Genomic DNA, 11491 nt, shown 5'->3' with positions numbered 1-11491 from the left:
AAAAAACATAATAATAAAGCATATACGTGCGATTGGTCTTAGAGCCTGTCAGCCAGGCTGATTCTCAAGTCTCTGTTTACTAGGCGCTGACGCTGCCAATGTGACTTGAGTGTTTCCTCATTTTAAGCAAAGGTAATAATATGTGGCTGATCCTATTCAGGAATGTTGAGCAATCAGAGGAAAAGGTGATATGAAAGCTCTGTGCGTGTACCTAGACTGCCTATGTGAAAATGTGCTGACTCACTTCAGTTATATTTGCACTTTCCGTGAGCTGGCTGTGTGCCCATTACAGGGAATTCCTGGCAGCTGGGGCCATGCAGAAGCCTTCCTGTGGAACTCCCCGAAACCCCTGTTCCAGGGCTTGTAAACAGTAACAATAGGGCAGAGGTGCCCACGTCAGGGCTGGATTTTGTTCCAACAGTCAAGAGTCAAGATGTGTTTCACAGGATATCCGGACTGCAGAATTCCATAGCAGCTGGGGTTGTCAGCTAAAATACAGGCACTCAGTTAAATTTGAATTTCAGAGAGGGATGCACAAGAAATAATTTTTAGTATGACTATGTCCTGAATATTGCACAGGATATACTTACACTTCTTTTTCTAAATGATTCATTGCTTATCCTGTCTACTAAGAAACAAAAAATGCACAACCTAAAAGTTGAGAATTGTTTTATTCACTGGACTTTCTGAGGACTTCAAGCCTGGGAGGTGGCCTCTCAGATTGCTCTGAGAGGCTGCTCTGAAGAGGTAAGGCAGGAGTTTTTGTGACAAAGAGCAGGTAGCTGGAATATCAAAAGATTACGGTTCATTCAAGAAAACCAGAAATCTCAAGTTTAAAAATTCAGTGCTTTTCTACATATGAGAAGATGCAAGACTCTGGGTTCACTGAAACCACTCCTTTGATGTGCTTCTTAGCAATCTCTGGCCAGCATCCTGTTCTTTCCTGTCCCAAGTCCCCTCAGGGCTCACTGTGTGGGCCGCTGCAGTGGCTTGACGGCTGTGACATTCTTTGTTTACTGAAATGACAGGCAGCATTTTTCATTCACAATCTGAAATTCAAATTTCACTGGCATTCTGCATTTTTATTTGTTAAATCTGGTAATCATAATGAGGAACATTCACCCACCTCCCTTCCACTTTTGTTTGTTGGTTGGTTTTTATTTATTTATTTATTTTTATTTTTTTTAACTGTACAATATTGTATTGGTTTTGCCATATATCAACATGAATCTGCCACAGGTATACACATGTTCCCCATCCTGAACCCTCCTCCCTCCTCCCTCCCAATACCAGCCCTCTGGGTCATCCCAGTGCACCAGCCCCAAGCATCCAGTATCGTACATCAAACCCGGACTGGTGACTCGTTTCATATATGATATTATACATGTTTCAATGCCATTCTCCCAGATCATCCCACCCTCTCCCTCTCCCACAGAGTCCAAAAGACTGTTCTACACATCAGTGTCTCTTTTGCTGTCTCGTATACAGGGTTATTGCTACCATCTTTCTAAATTCCATATATATGCGTTAGTATACTGTATTGGTGTTTTTCTTTCTGTCTTACTTCACTCTGTATAATAGGCTCCAGTTTCATCCACCTCATTAGAACTGATTCAAATGTATTCTTTTTAATGGCTGATTAATACTTATTTTTACTTACTAAACTCATCTACCTCATCTCACACGCTAGTAAAGTAATGCTCAAAATTCTCCAAGCCAGGCTTCAGCAATATGTGAACCATGAACTTCCAGATGTTCAAGCTGGTTTTAGAAAAGGCAGAGGAATCAGAGATCAAATTGCCAATATCCACTGGATCATCGAAAAAGCAAGAGAGTTCCAGAAAAACATCTATTGACTATGCCAAAGCCTCTGACTGTGTGGATCACAATAAACTGTGGAAAATTCTGAAAGAGATGAGAATACCAGACCACCTGACCTGCCTCTTGAGAAACCTATATGCAGGTCAGGAAGCAACAGTTAGAACTGGACATGGAACAACAGACTGGTTCCAAATAGGAAAAGGAGTACGTCAAGGCTGTATATTGTCACCCTGCTTATTTAACTTATATGCAGAGTACATCATGAGAAACGCTGGGCTGGAAGAAGCATAGGCTGGAATCAAGATTGCCAGGAGAAATATCAAGAACCTCAGATACGCAGATGACACCACCCTTATGGCAGAAAGTGAAGAGGAACTCAAAAGCCTCTTGATAAAAGTGAAAGAGGAGAGTGAAAAAGTTGGCTTAAAGCTCAACGTTCAGAAAACGAAGATCATGGCATCCGGTCCCATCACTTCATGGGAAATAGATGGGGAAACAGTGGAAACAGTGTCAGACTTTATTTTTGGGGGCTCCAAAATCACTGCAGATGGTGATTGCAGCCATGAAATTAAAAGATGCTTACTCCTTAGAAGGAAAGTTATGAGCAACCTAGATAGCATATTGAAAAGCAGAGACATTACTTTGCCAACAAAGGTCCATCTAGTCAAGGCTATGGTTTTTCCAGTGGTCATGTATGGATGTGAGAGTTGGACTGTGAAGAAAGCTGAGCACCAAAGAATTGACGCTTTTGAACTGTGGTGTTGGAGAAGACTCTTGAGAGTCCCTTGGACTGCAAGCAGATACAACCAGTCCATTCTGAAGGAGATCAGTCCTGGGTGTTCTTTGGAACTGCTGCTGCTGCCGCTGCTAAGTTGCTTCAGTTGTGTCCGACTCTATTCGACCCCATAGATGGCAGCCCACCAGGCTCCGCCATCCCTGGGATTCTCCAGGCAAGAACACTGGAGTGGGTTGCCATTGCCTTCTCCAGTTCTTTGGAAGGACTAATGCTAAAGCTGAAACTCCAATACTTTGTCCACATCATGCAAAGAGTTGACTTATTGGAAAAGACACTGATGCTGGGAGGGATTGGGGGCAGGAGGAAAAGGGGACGACAGAGGATGAGATGGCTGGATGGCATCACTGACTCGATGGACAAGAGTTTGGGTGAACTCTGGGAGTTGGTGATGGACAGGGAGGCCTGGCGTGCTGCGATTCATGGGGTCGCAAAGAGTCAGACACGACTGAGCGACTAAACTGAACCTAAAAATTTGGGGCTTCCCAAGTGGCGCTAGTGCTAAAGAACCTGCCTCCAATTCAGGAGACATAAGAGGCGTGGGTTTGATCCCTGGGTCGGGAAGATCCCCTGGAGATGGATATGGCAACCCACTCCAATATTCTTGGCTGGAGAATCCCATGAACAGAGGAACCTGGTGGGCTACAGTCAATTCATAGGGTTGTGAAGAGTCGAGCATGACTGAAGTGACTTAGCATGCATGCACACACACACTTAACAGTTTAGATATTATAAACACACACGTGTGAGCCTCTCTGGAAGGCACTACTGCAGGTAAAGCTGGTGTGCAGCAGACAATGAGAGGCCACCTCAATAGTGTCAGTGGTGGGGCTGGCTAGGGGCTGGGGAAGCACAAGTTCAGGGTTCCATGGGCCTTCTGTCTGGACATTGTAAACTGTAAAGAGCCTCTTGATAAAAGTGAAAGAGGAGAATGAAAAAGTTGGCTTAAAGCTCAACATTCAGAAAACTAAGATCATGGCATCCTGTCCTATCACTTCATGGCAAATAGATGGGGAAGCAATGGAAACAGTGACAGACTTTATTTTGGGAGGCTCCAAAATCACTGCAGATGGTGATTGCAGCCATGAAATTAAAAGACGCTTACTCCTTGGAAGAAAAGTTATGACCAACCTAGATAGCATATTGAAAAGCAGAGACATTACTTTGCCAACAAAGGTCCATCTAGTCAAGGCTATGGTTTTTCCAGTGGTCATGTATGGATGTGAGAGTTGGACTGTGAAGAAGGCTGAGAGCTGAAGAATTGATGCTTTTGAACTGTGATGTTGGAGAAGACTCTTGAGAGTCCCTTGGACTGCAAGGAGATCAAACCAGTCCATCCTAAAGGAAATCAGCCCTGAATATTCATTGGAAGGACTGATGCTGAAGCTGAAACTCCAATTCTTTGGCCAGCTGATGCGAAGAGCTCACTCATTGGAAAAGACTCTGATGCTGGGAAAGATTGAAGGTGGAGGGAGAAAGGGATCACAGAGGATGAGATGGTTGGATGGCATCACCGACTCGATGGATATGAGTATGAATAAGCTCTGGGAGTTGGTGATGGACAGGGAAGCCTGGCGTGTGGCAGTCCACGGGGTCACAAAGAGTCGGACATGACTGAGTGGCTGAACTGAACTGAAAGAGCTCTAAGGGTGCTGGTTAGGGCCACATCTTAGCCTTCATCTGGCCGTGGTACAAAAGAAGCACCTGCAAAATGCAATGAGCTCACCTACCTGTAGACTGAAGCCATTCATTGTTCACCCCAGTGAAACTTGCCAGGGGCGAGGAAGGATTGGGAAACAAGAACGGGCAGCCAGGCGTGAGGTCATGATTGGGCCACAGCCTGCCTTTCCACAAGGACTCTCTTGTCTCTGGATGGTGAGGGTGCTGACGTAAGGGAGTCCGGGATAGAAAGTCAGCTTCCCCTGTTGGTGATGCAAGCCACCAGCCAGGTGGCAGAGCTCAAAGGCTGAGAGGGCGAGGGCCCTGACCTAGTGATTCTCAGCAACCAGCCAAATGCCCCAAAGCCCCACTGTGGGCCTCACATGCAGGGGACACCTGAACATTTGAACTGGATGATAGCGTTCTCCTATCTAACAAATCATTCAGAGGAATTCCTCTATCTGGCTAATTATTTCCTAATAGACAATAGAAAAGGGGGGTACAGTATAAGGAAGAGCCATAGACCGGGAGTCAGGAGTCCTGGTTGTGTGACTTGAGCTGAATCTCTTCCCCTCTCACCTCTGGGCCCTTATTTATGAATTAAGTGGTAGAACTTGATGACCACAGAGGCACTCCCAACTCAATAATGCTGATAGATAAACGAGTGAGATGCAGGGTCAGTAAACTTTGGTAAAGAATGGATTCTGTGACAGGATCCTTTCTAGACAGGATTCTAGACATCTAAAGCTCAGCTCATGTCTCAAGATTGGCTTTCAAATGGGGCCCTAAGGTGATAGGGGGTGGTCTGAGACCACCCCGGAGTAGCAAGGAACAGGGGGCTAAGGAGGAGCCCAGTCCTCCAAGACCCAGCACCTGAAACTTTTCATTCCACTCCCCTAAGGCCCAGCTCTTCATAATAAGGCCATGTGTACTATATGGGAGAAACTGATGCTAAATTCATTAAACATTTACATGTCCTTTTTCCAGGCCAGGCAGGTCTCGGCATCAGAGTTTACACTATAGAAAACTGCTGGTATGGGCTGAATTTCTCTCATTCAGTACTAATTCAACAAATATTTATTGAGCATCTACTCCATGCCACCATCGTTCTAAGCTCTGAAGAGACAGTATTGAAAGCCCCCGTCCCCTCTGTCAGCAGAGTGTGAGGAAGTAGTTCACAGGGCATCACTGCTCCTCTGCTTGTTAAGCGAGCAAAAGCTGATTCCATGCTTATTTGGTGCTTCAAGTTTATTCTACCTCATTCCCCACCCTCACTCTACCGAGCTGGTTTCAGCCAGCCCTGGAGAAGCGAGAAGAGTGCTGTAGGTTGAATCAGGTCGCTCCGCCCACCACCCCCCTACCCAGTAGCTCAGAATGTGACCTTATTTGGAAATAGGGTCTTTGCAGATGACCAAGTTCAGATGAGGTCGTGAGGGTGAGTCCTAACCCAACATGATTGTATCCTTATAAAAGGGAACTTTTGGACACGGGGAGAATGTCTTGCGAAGATGGAGGCAGGAATCAGGGCGATGCCTCTACCAGCCGGGGATGCCAAAGATGGCCAGCAAAGCACCAGAAGTGAGGAGACAGGCATGGAACAATTCTCTCTTACAGCCTCAGACAAAACCAGTGCTGCAACTCCTGGATTTCTAGCCTTCAACTAGGAGACAGTAAAACTCTGTTGCTCAAACCAACCAGCTTATGCTCCTTTGTTATGGTAGCCCTAGGAAATTAACACAGAAAGTCTGGAGCAAACGCTGCTGCTCTCTTTGCTGAAGGCTGTCTCCTGTGTCTGAGCATGCAATGGCTCAGTTGTGTCCAACTCTGCAACCCCCATGGACTGTAGCCCAGCAGACTCCTCTGTCCATGGGATTCTCCAGGCATGCCCTCCTTGAGGGGATCTTCCCAACCCAGGGATGGAACCCAGATCTCCCGCATTGCAGGCAGATTCTTTACCATCTGAGCTATCAGGGAAAATGGGTGTGAGTATTTCCAGTAGCCTTAGAACACCATTACTCCTAATTCTCAGTTCAGAGGCTCAGAGATTTGGGGAGAGTTGTAAAGACTGAGGCCGGGTCTGGGGATCTGCCAAGGGCTGGAGTTTTGGGACCAACTTGTTCATGGATGCTGCCAGCTCTGATGTCATAAGCGCTCCACTGACTCTCTTTACCATCTTCCCTTGCTCCTCGTGGATTTGGGGTCTAACTTTGCCCCTCCGCAGGGACCTCTGATACCCAATCCGGGTCATGGCCACAATCCATCTCTGTTTGAAGACTAAGTTACAGCTTCATTTTGTGTTCTGTAAAAAGTCACTCAGTTGTGTCGAACTATTTGTGACTCCAGGGACTGTAGCCCATCAGGCTCCTCTGTCCATAGGATTCTCTAGGCAAGAATACTGGAGTGGGTAGCCATTCCTGTCTCCAGGGGATCTTCCCAACCCAGGGGTTGAACCTGAGTCTCCCGCTTTGCAGGCAGAGTCTTTACCATCTGAGCCACCAGGGAAGGCCATTTTATGTTCTCTTGACCTTGTGTTTCTGACCTTGCCTTGACACTGAGGGCTCACGTATGCTCTGCCCTAATTTAAACTGACGGTAAGACAAGAATGCTGCAAGCTGTTCAGGGATCATGGAGGGGAGTGAGGAACAGGGAAGAGGGCTCAAAATAAGGATGCATTTGACACAGATCATAGGAGAGGTCATAACCACTCACCCTTGGAGCTTTCCTAGCACTTTCGTGTATAGGGACTTGAAGTTACACACCTGAGTTTCGAGACAGTTGAGACAGACGTCATGTTTGCCCTTATCCAATCTCTGTGCTGCCAAAGATGAAACTGAGGCTCACCCAGGCTATGAAACTTAACCTAAATCATGCAGTGGATAAGTGAGGTGGCATCTGGCTTTCAGTACAAGTTTTTTCTGCCCCACCAGACTCTCTCCTGATTGCTTGGCACTCAGAAACTGAAGCAGGGTGCAGAATCAGGCTGAGATGCTACAAGCAGAGGCAGACCAAAGCTATCACTGACTCGGCTCTTCTTCCTTGTCAAGTACAAACTGGCCAAATACCACACACTAATAACAAAACACCTTGCATTCAGGCAACACCCTACAATCCACAGTATTCCTACAAGCATGATATCATTTGAGCCTTACAAATAACCCTGTAAGGTAGGCATGGTAAACCTGGTCATCCTTATTTTGCAGATGAAGGTTATCTAAGCAAAAGAGGGTGAAATACCTAACACCTGGTCACAGAGCCAGCAGGTGAAAGAAACAGAACTCATGCCCAATCCTTCTCTGCAAGTCCATCTTCTTTCCTAACACTCAGGAATGGCAGGGCTTACCAGGTGGCACGAGTGGTAAGGAACCCACCTGCCAATGCAGGAGATGCAAGAGACACAGTTTAGACCCCTGGGTTGGGAAGATCCCCTGGAGTAGCAAATGGCAACCCACTCCAGTATTCTTGCCTGGACAACTCCATGGACAGAGGAGTCTGGCGGACTACAGCCTAGGGAATGGCAAAGAGTCAGACAAGACTGAGCATGCATGCACGAGCCAGGAATGGCAAATACCTGGTCCACATGCAGCCCCATTTCCCACCACACCCTGAGCAGACATTATTCATCAATCACAGCACTGTGCCCAGATTTAGCCTCAGGTTCCCCAGGTGGCGCCGGTGGTAAAGAATCCACCTGCCAATGCAGGAGACACAGGACACACACTTGGGTTCGATCCCTGGGTCAGGAAGAGCCCCTGGAGGAGGCCATGGCGAGTCACTCCAGTATTCCTACCCAGAGAATCCCATGGACAGAGGAGCCTAAAGGGCTACAGTTCATAGGGTCACAAAGAGTCAGACACTGAAGCGACCTAGCACACATGCACTTCCTCAAAACAGTCTCCAAGCAGCCATTATCGGTTAAACAGTCCAGGTAGGTGAAAACTGCTTTCCGGCCTGCTCTAAGCAGTGACTATAATTGGCCCAGGGCACAGGGGCCTGATGCAGTGTGCATGCATCTGATTAGAGATCTGGTTCAAGACTCTAAAAGACCCTGATAACATGGCTGTTCCCCTATGGTCAGTCTTACATGTTAATGTGTAACCACTGCAACGATGACAATGATTAGCTTTTTGGAGCACTTCCTGCCTGCTGGGGCACAATATTAGGCACTTCACATGCATTTTCCTAAAAAGTAAGTCGTATTGTTACCGTTTTAGAAATGAAGGGATGGAGGCTTGGAGGATTTCGGAAACTTGCCAGATGCAGGTTGGTCCTGCCAAGGCCTGCAGACTCCCCACCTTATACACAGCCCTGTGTGCTCCTAGACTGCAGACCAGTGGGGAAGCATTTCTTATTTTCCCAAACACTTAAAATCAAAAGAATGGAGTTAACGCCAAGAATAAAGCCGAGCAAAGCAAACTCCCTCAGAGGTGGCTTTGGGGAGGGTAGGGGAGTTTGCAGTGTGAACAGAGCTTGGCCATCTGAGCTGGAGCATCCACACTCACGGGCACAAAGTCATATGGTACAGGATGAGTCCAGGGTTAGAAACTGGGGCCAGGGGCTAACTCTGCCACACTGCCATATTCTGACATGGTCTTCTGAGGCATTCAAGAACCTAAATTTGGCTCTGAACGTCCACACTGCTATGAAGGTATGTTTGTCAAGGGTAGAACGCTTCTGCAGCTTGATTCGCAACTTGTAGCAATTAATACACATGGTCAGCGGTCCTACATTTGTTCTTTTGCCCAGCGTTATGCACTTGTTAAAGGTGCAGTGAAAGTGAAACTTGCTCAGTCGAGTCCAACTCTTTGCACCCCCGTGGAATATACAGTTCATGGAATTCTCCAAGCCAGAATACTGGAGAGGGTAGCCTTTCCTTTCTCCAGGGTAACTTCCCAACCCAGGGATCGAACCAAGGTCTCCCGCTTTGTGGGCAGATTCTTTACCAGCTGAGCCACAAGGGAAGCTGGATTTGATAAAAAGAAAATGAGGCTTCCCTGCTCCTACTGTTTTTGCTGCTTCCACAGGCAGACCTCCCCTGCCATCGGGTGTTGGAGGAAACAGAGGCCCCTGCCATCTGTCACTGGCTTCCTCGAGTTGGAGCAGGTGCTTTGCATTCGTTTGATGGTCCCGACTGCAGCAGGACCAGTAGGGACTGGGGATGGAAGTGGTTCCTGATCAGAGCAGCCTCCTGATCTTGGCAATAGCAGGGGATTCTGGAACCAGCTCCCTGATTGAGAAGGCAGCCTCCAAATGTGGAAGAAACCTTGGATCCCTTTGGTGCCCTGGTTCTTTGGTTTCATTTAGGAGTTGTTCCTGAGTCTTAATTCTGAGTCTGCTTCTTCAGCCTTCTCAGTGATTCTCTAAAGCATATAAATCCTAGAAATCCTTTCTGAATGAAATAACTCCAGTGGATCCTGCTCTGTGTAACTGACCTACACAGGGCAGTTCATAGCCTGCTTTCCATGACTAAGACTCTAGTGTCTAAGGAAACGTGCTTTTTGCTACATTGTTTGGCCTCATTGCCCCTCCGACGAAACATCGACGAAATATCTGTCAAGGCTACATGTAGCACAGCTGGGTGAGAGCCCTCTGAGGACGGTCATTGGGACTGTACCCAAAGAGAGTGCACTTGAAGACGGGGTAGGAAGGACTATGGAGATAAGTCTGACCTTATCAACTACTGAGAATCATGCTCACTGAAATCAGTGATTGCAAAAGCAAACAGAAAGTGCTCCTTGCTTTCAAGTTCTTCTCCTACAGTTTCTCTGAGAGTCTTTCAAGGGCTTAGGTGAAACCAAGCAGTTTCGTTTTACTACAAGTCCCTGCAAGAAAGTTTCCAAATTCCAGTGGCCTGGTTTTATCTACTTTTGCCTCTTCAGGTTTGAATGATCCTACACAGACTTACAGCAAGTCCTCTTGAAGCCATTTTTGTCTCATTGGGTTTCATCTCCCAGCTCATGAGCTCATGGGTTTTGCATGATTTCTATATGAAGTCATCAGCTAGTCCCTAGATTCCCGGACAGGCTTGAAAACCTCAGGATTCTTTGAATAAACCAGAGGTAAACCTCTTGGTTTGCACTGAAACCTGAAACCCAGACCTTCTCCCAGGTGTTCTCATGTATGTATATTTAAGCTTATTATACGGTTCAAATCTTTTTCTTTTACTTTTATTTTCTTATTTTTTACCCTTAGTATTTTTTCCACTGGGGGGTAGTTGCTTTACAATGTGGTGTTAGTTTCTGCTTCTGTACAATGAAGCGAATCAGCTATGTGTTAGTGTTAGTTGTTCAGTCGTGTCTGACTCTTTGCGACCACATGGACTGTAGCCCGCCAGGCTCCTCTCTCCATGGAATTCTCCAGGCAAGAATATTGGAGAGGGTAGCTTTTTCCTTCTCTAGGGGATTTTCCCAACCCAGGGATCAAACTTGGGTCTCCAGTGTGGCAGGCAGATTCTGCATTTATCAGGCTTCCCAACTTGTGCAGTAGTAAAGAATCTGCCTGCCACTGGCAGGAGACGCAAGAAATGCTGGTTGGATCCTTGGGTTAGGAATATCCCCTGGAGAAAGAAATAGCAACTCACTCCAGTATTCTTGTTTGAAGAATCCCATGGATAGAGGGGCAAGGTGGGCTACAGTCCCTGGGGTCGCAAAGAGTCGGACAGAACTGAGCACACATGCGCGCACACACACACATATACATCCCCTCCCTCTGGGATCTCCTTCCCACCCCCTTAGCCCCCATCCCACTCATCTAGGTCATCACAGATCACAGCACTGAGCTGCCTATGCTATACAGCAGGTTCCCACTAGCCATCTATTTTACACATAGTATATAAGAAATGCAAAAAAGCAAAATGGCTGTCTGGGGAGGCCTTACAAATAGTTGTGAAAAAAAGAGAAGCAAAAAGCAAAGGAGAAAAGGAAAGATATAAACATCAGAATGCAGAATTCCAAAGAATAGCAAGAAGAGATAAGAAAGCCTTCTTCAGCAATCAATGCAAAGAAATAGAGGAAAACAACAGAATGGGAAAGACTAGGGATCTCTTCAAGAAAATCAGAGATACCAAAGGAACATTTCATGCAAAGATGAGCTCGATAAAGGACAGAAATGGTATGGACCTAACAGAAGCAGAAGATATTAAGAAGAGATGGCAAGAACACACAGAAGAACTGTACAAAAAAGATCTTCACGACCCAGATAATCACGATGGTGTGATCACTG

At 46.6% G+C, this 11491-nt stretch overlaps 1 long non-coding RNA gene across 1 annotated transcript in view; it reads right to left on the bottom strand.

The window, feature by feature from the left end:
• Positions 1-652: 652 nt before the first annotated feature.
• The window catches only part of LOC113879184, a 36591-nt gene continuing 25752 nt past the window's right edge, over positions 653-11491 (bottom strand). The window contains exon 2 of the long non-coding RNA XR_003507230.1: positions 653-1016. This is a non-coding gene — a long non-coding RNA (uncharacterized LOC113879184). The remainder of the gene's footprint in view (positions 1017-11491) is intronic.

The sequence above is a fragment of the Bos indicus x Bos taurus genome, chromosome 20, assembly GCF_003369695.1.
Source record: "Bos indicus x Bos taurus breed Angus x Brahman F1 hybrid chromosome 20, Bos_hybrid_MaternalHap_v2.0, whole genome shotgun sequence".
Classification (NCBI taxonomy): Eukaryota; Metazoa; Chordata; class Mammalia; order Artiodactyla; family Bovidae; genus Bos; species Bos indicus x Bos taurus.
This window is presented reverse-complemented; position numbering and strand designations above follow the sequence as displayed.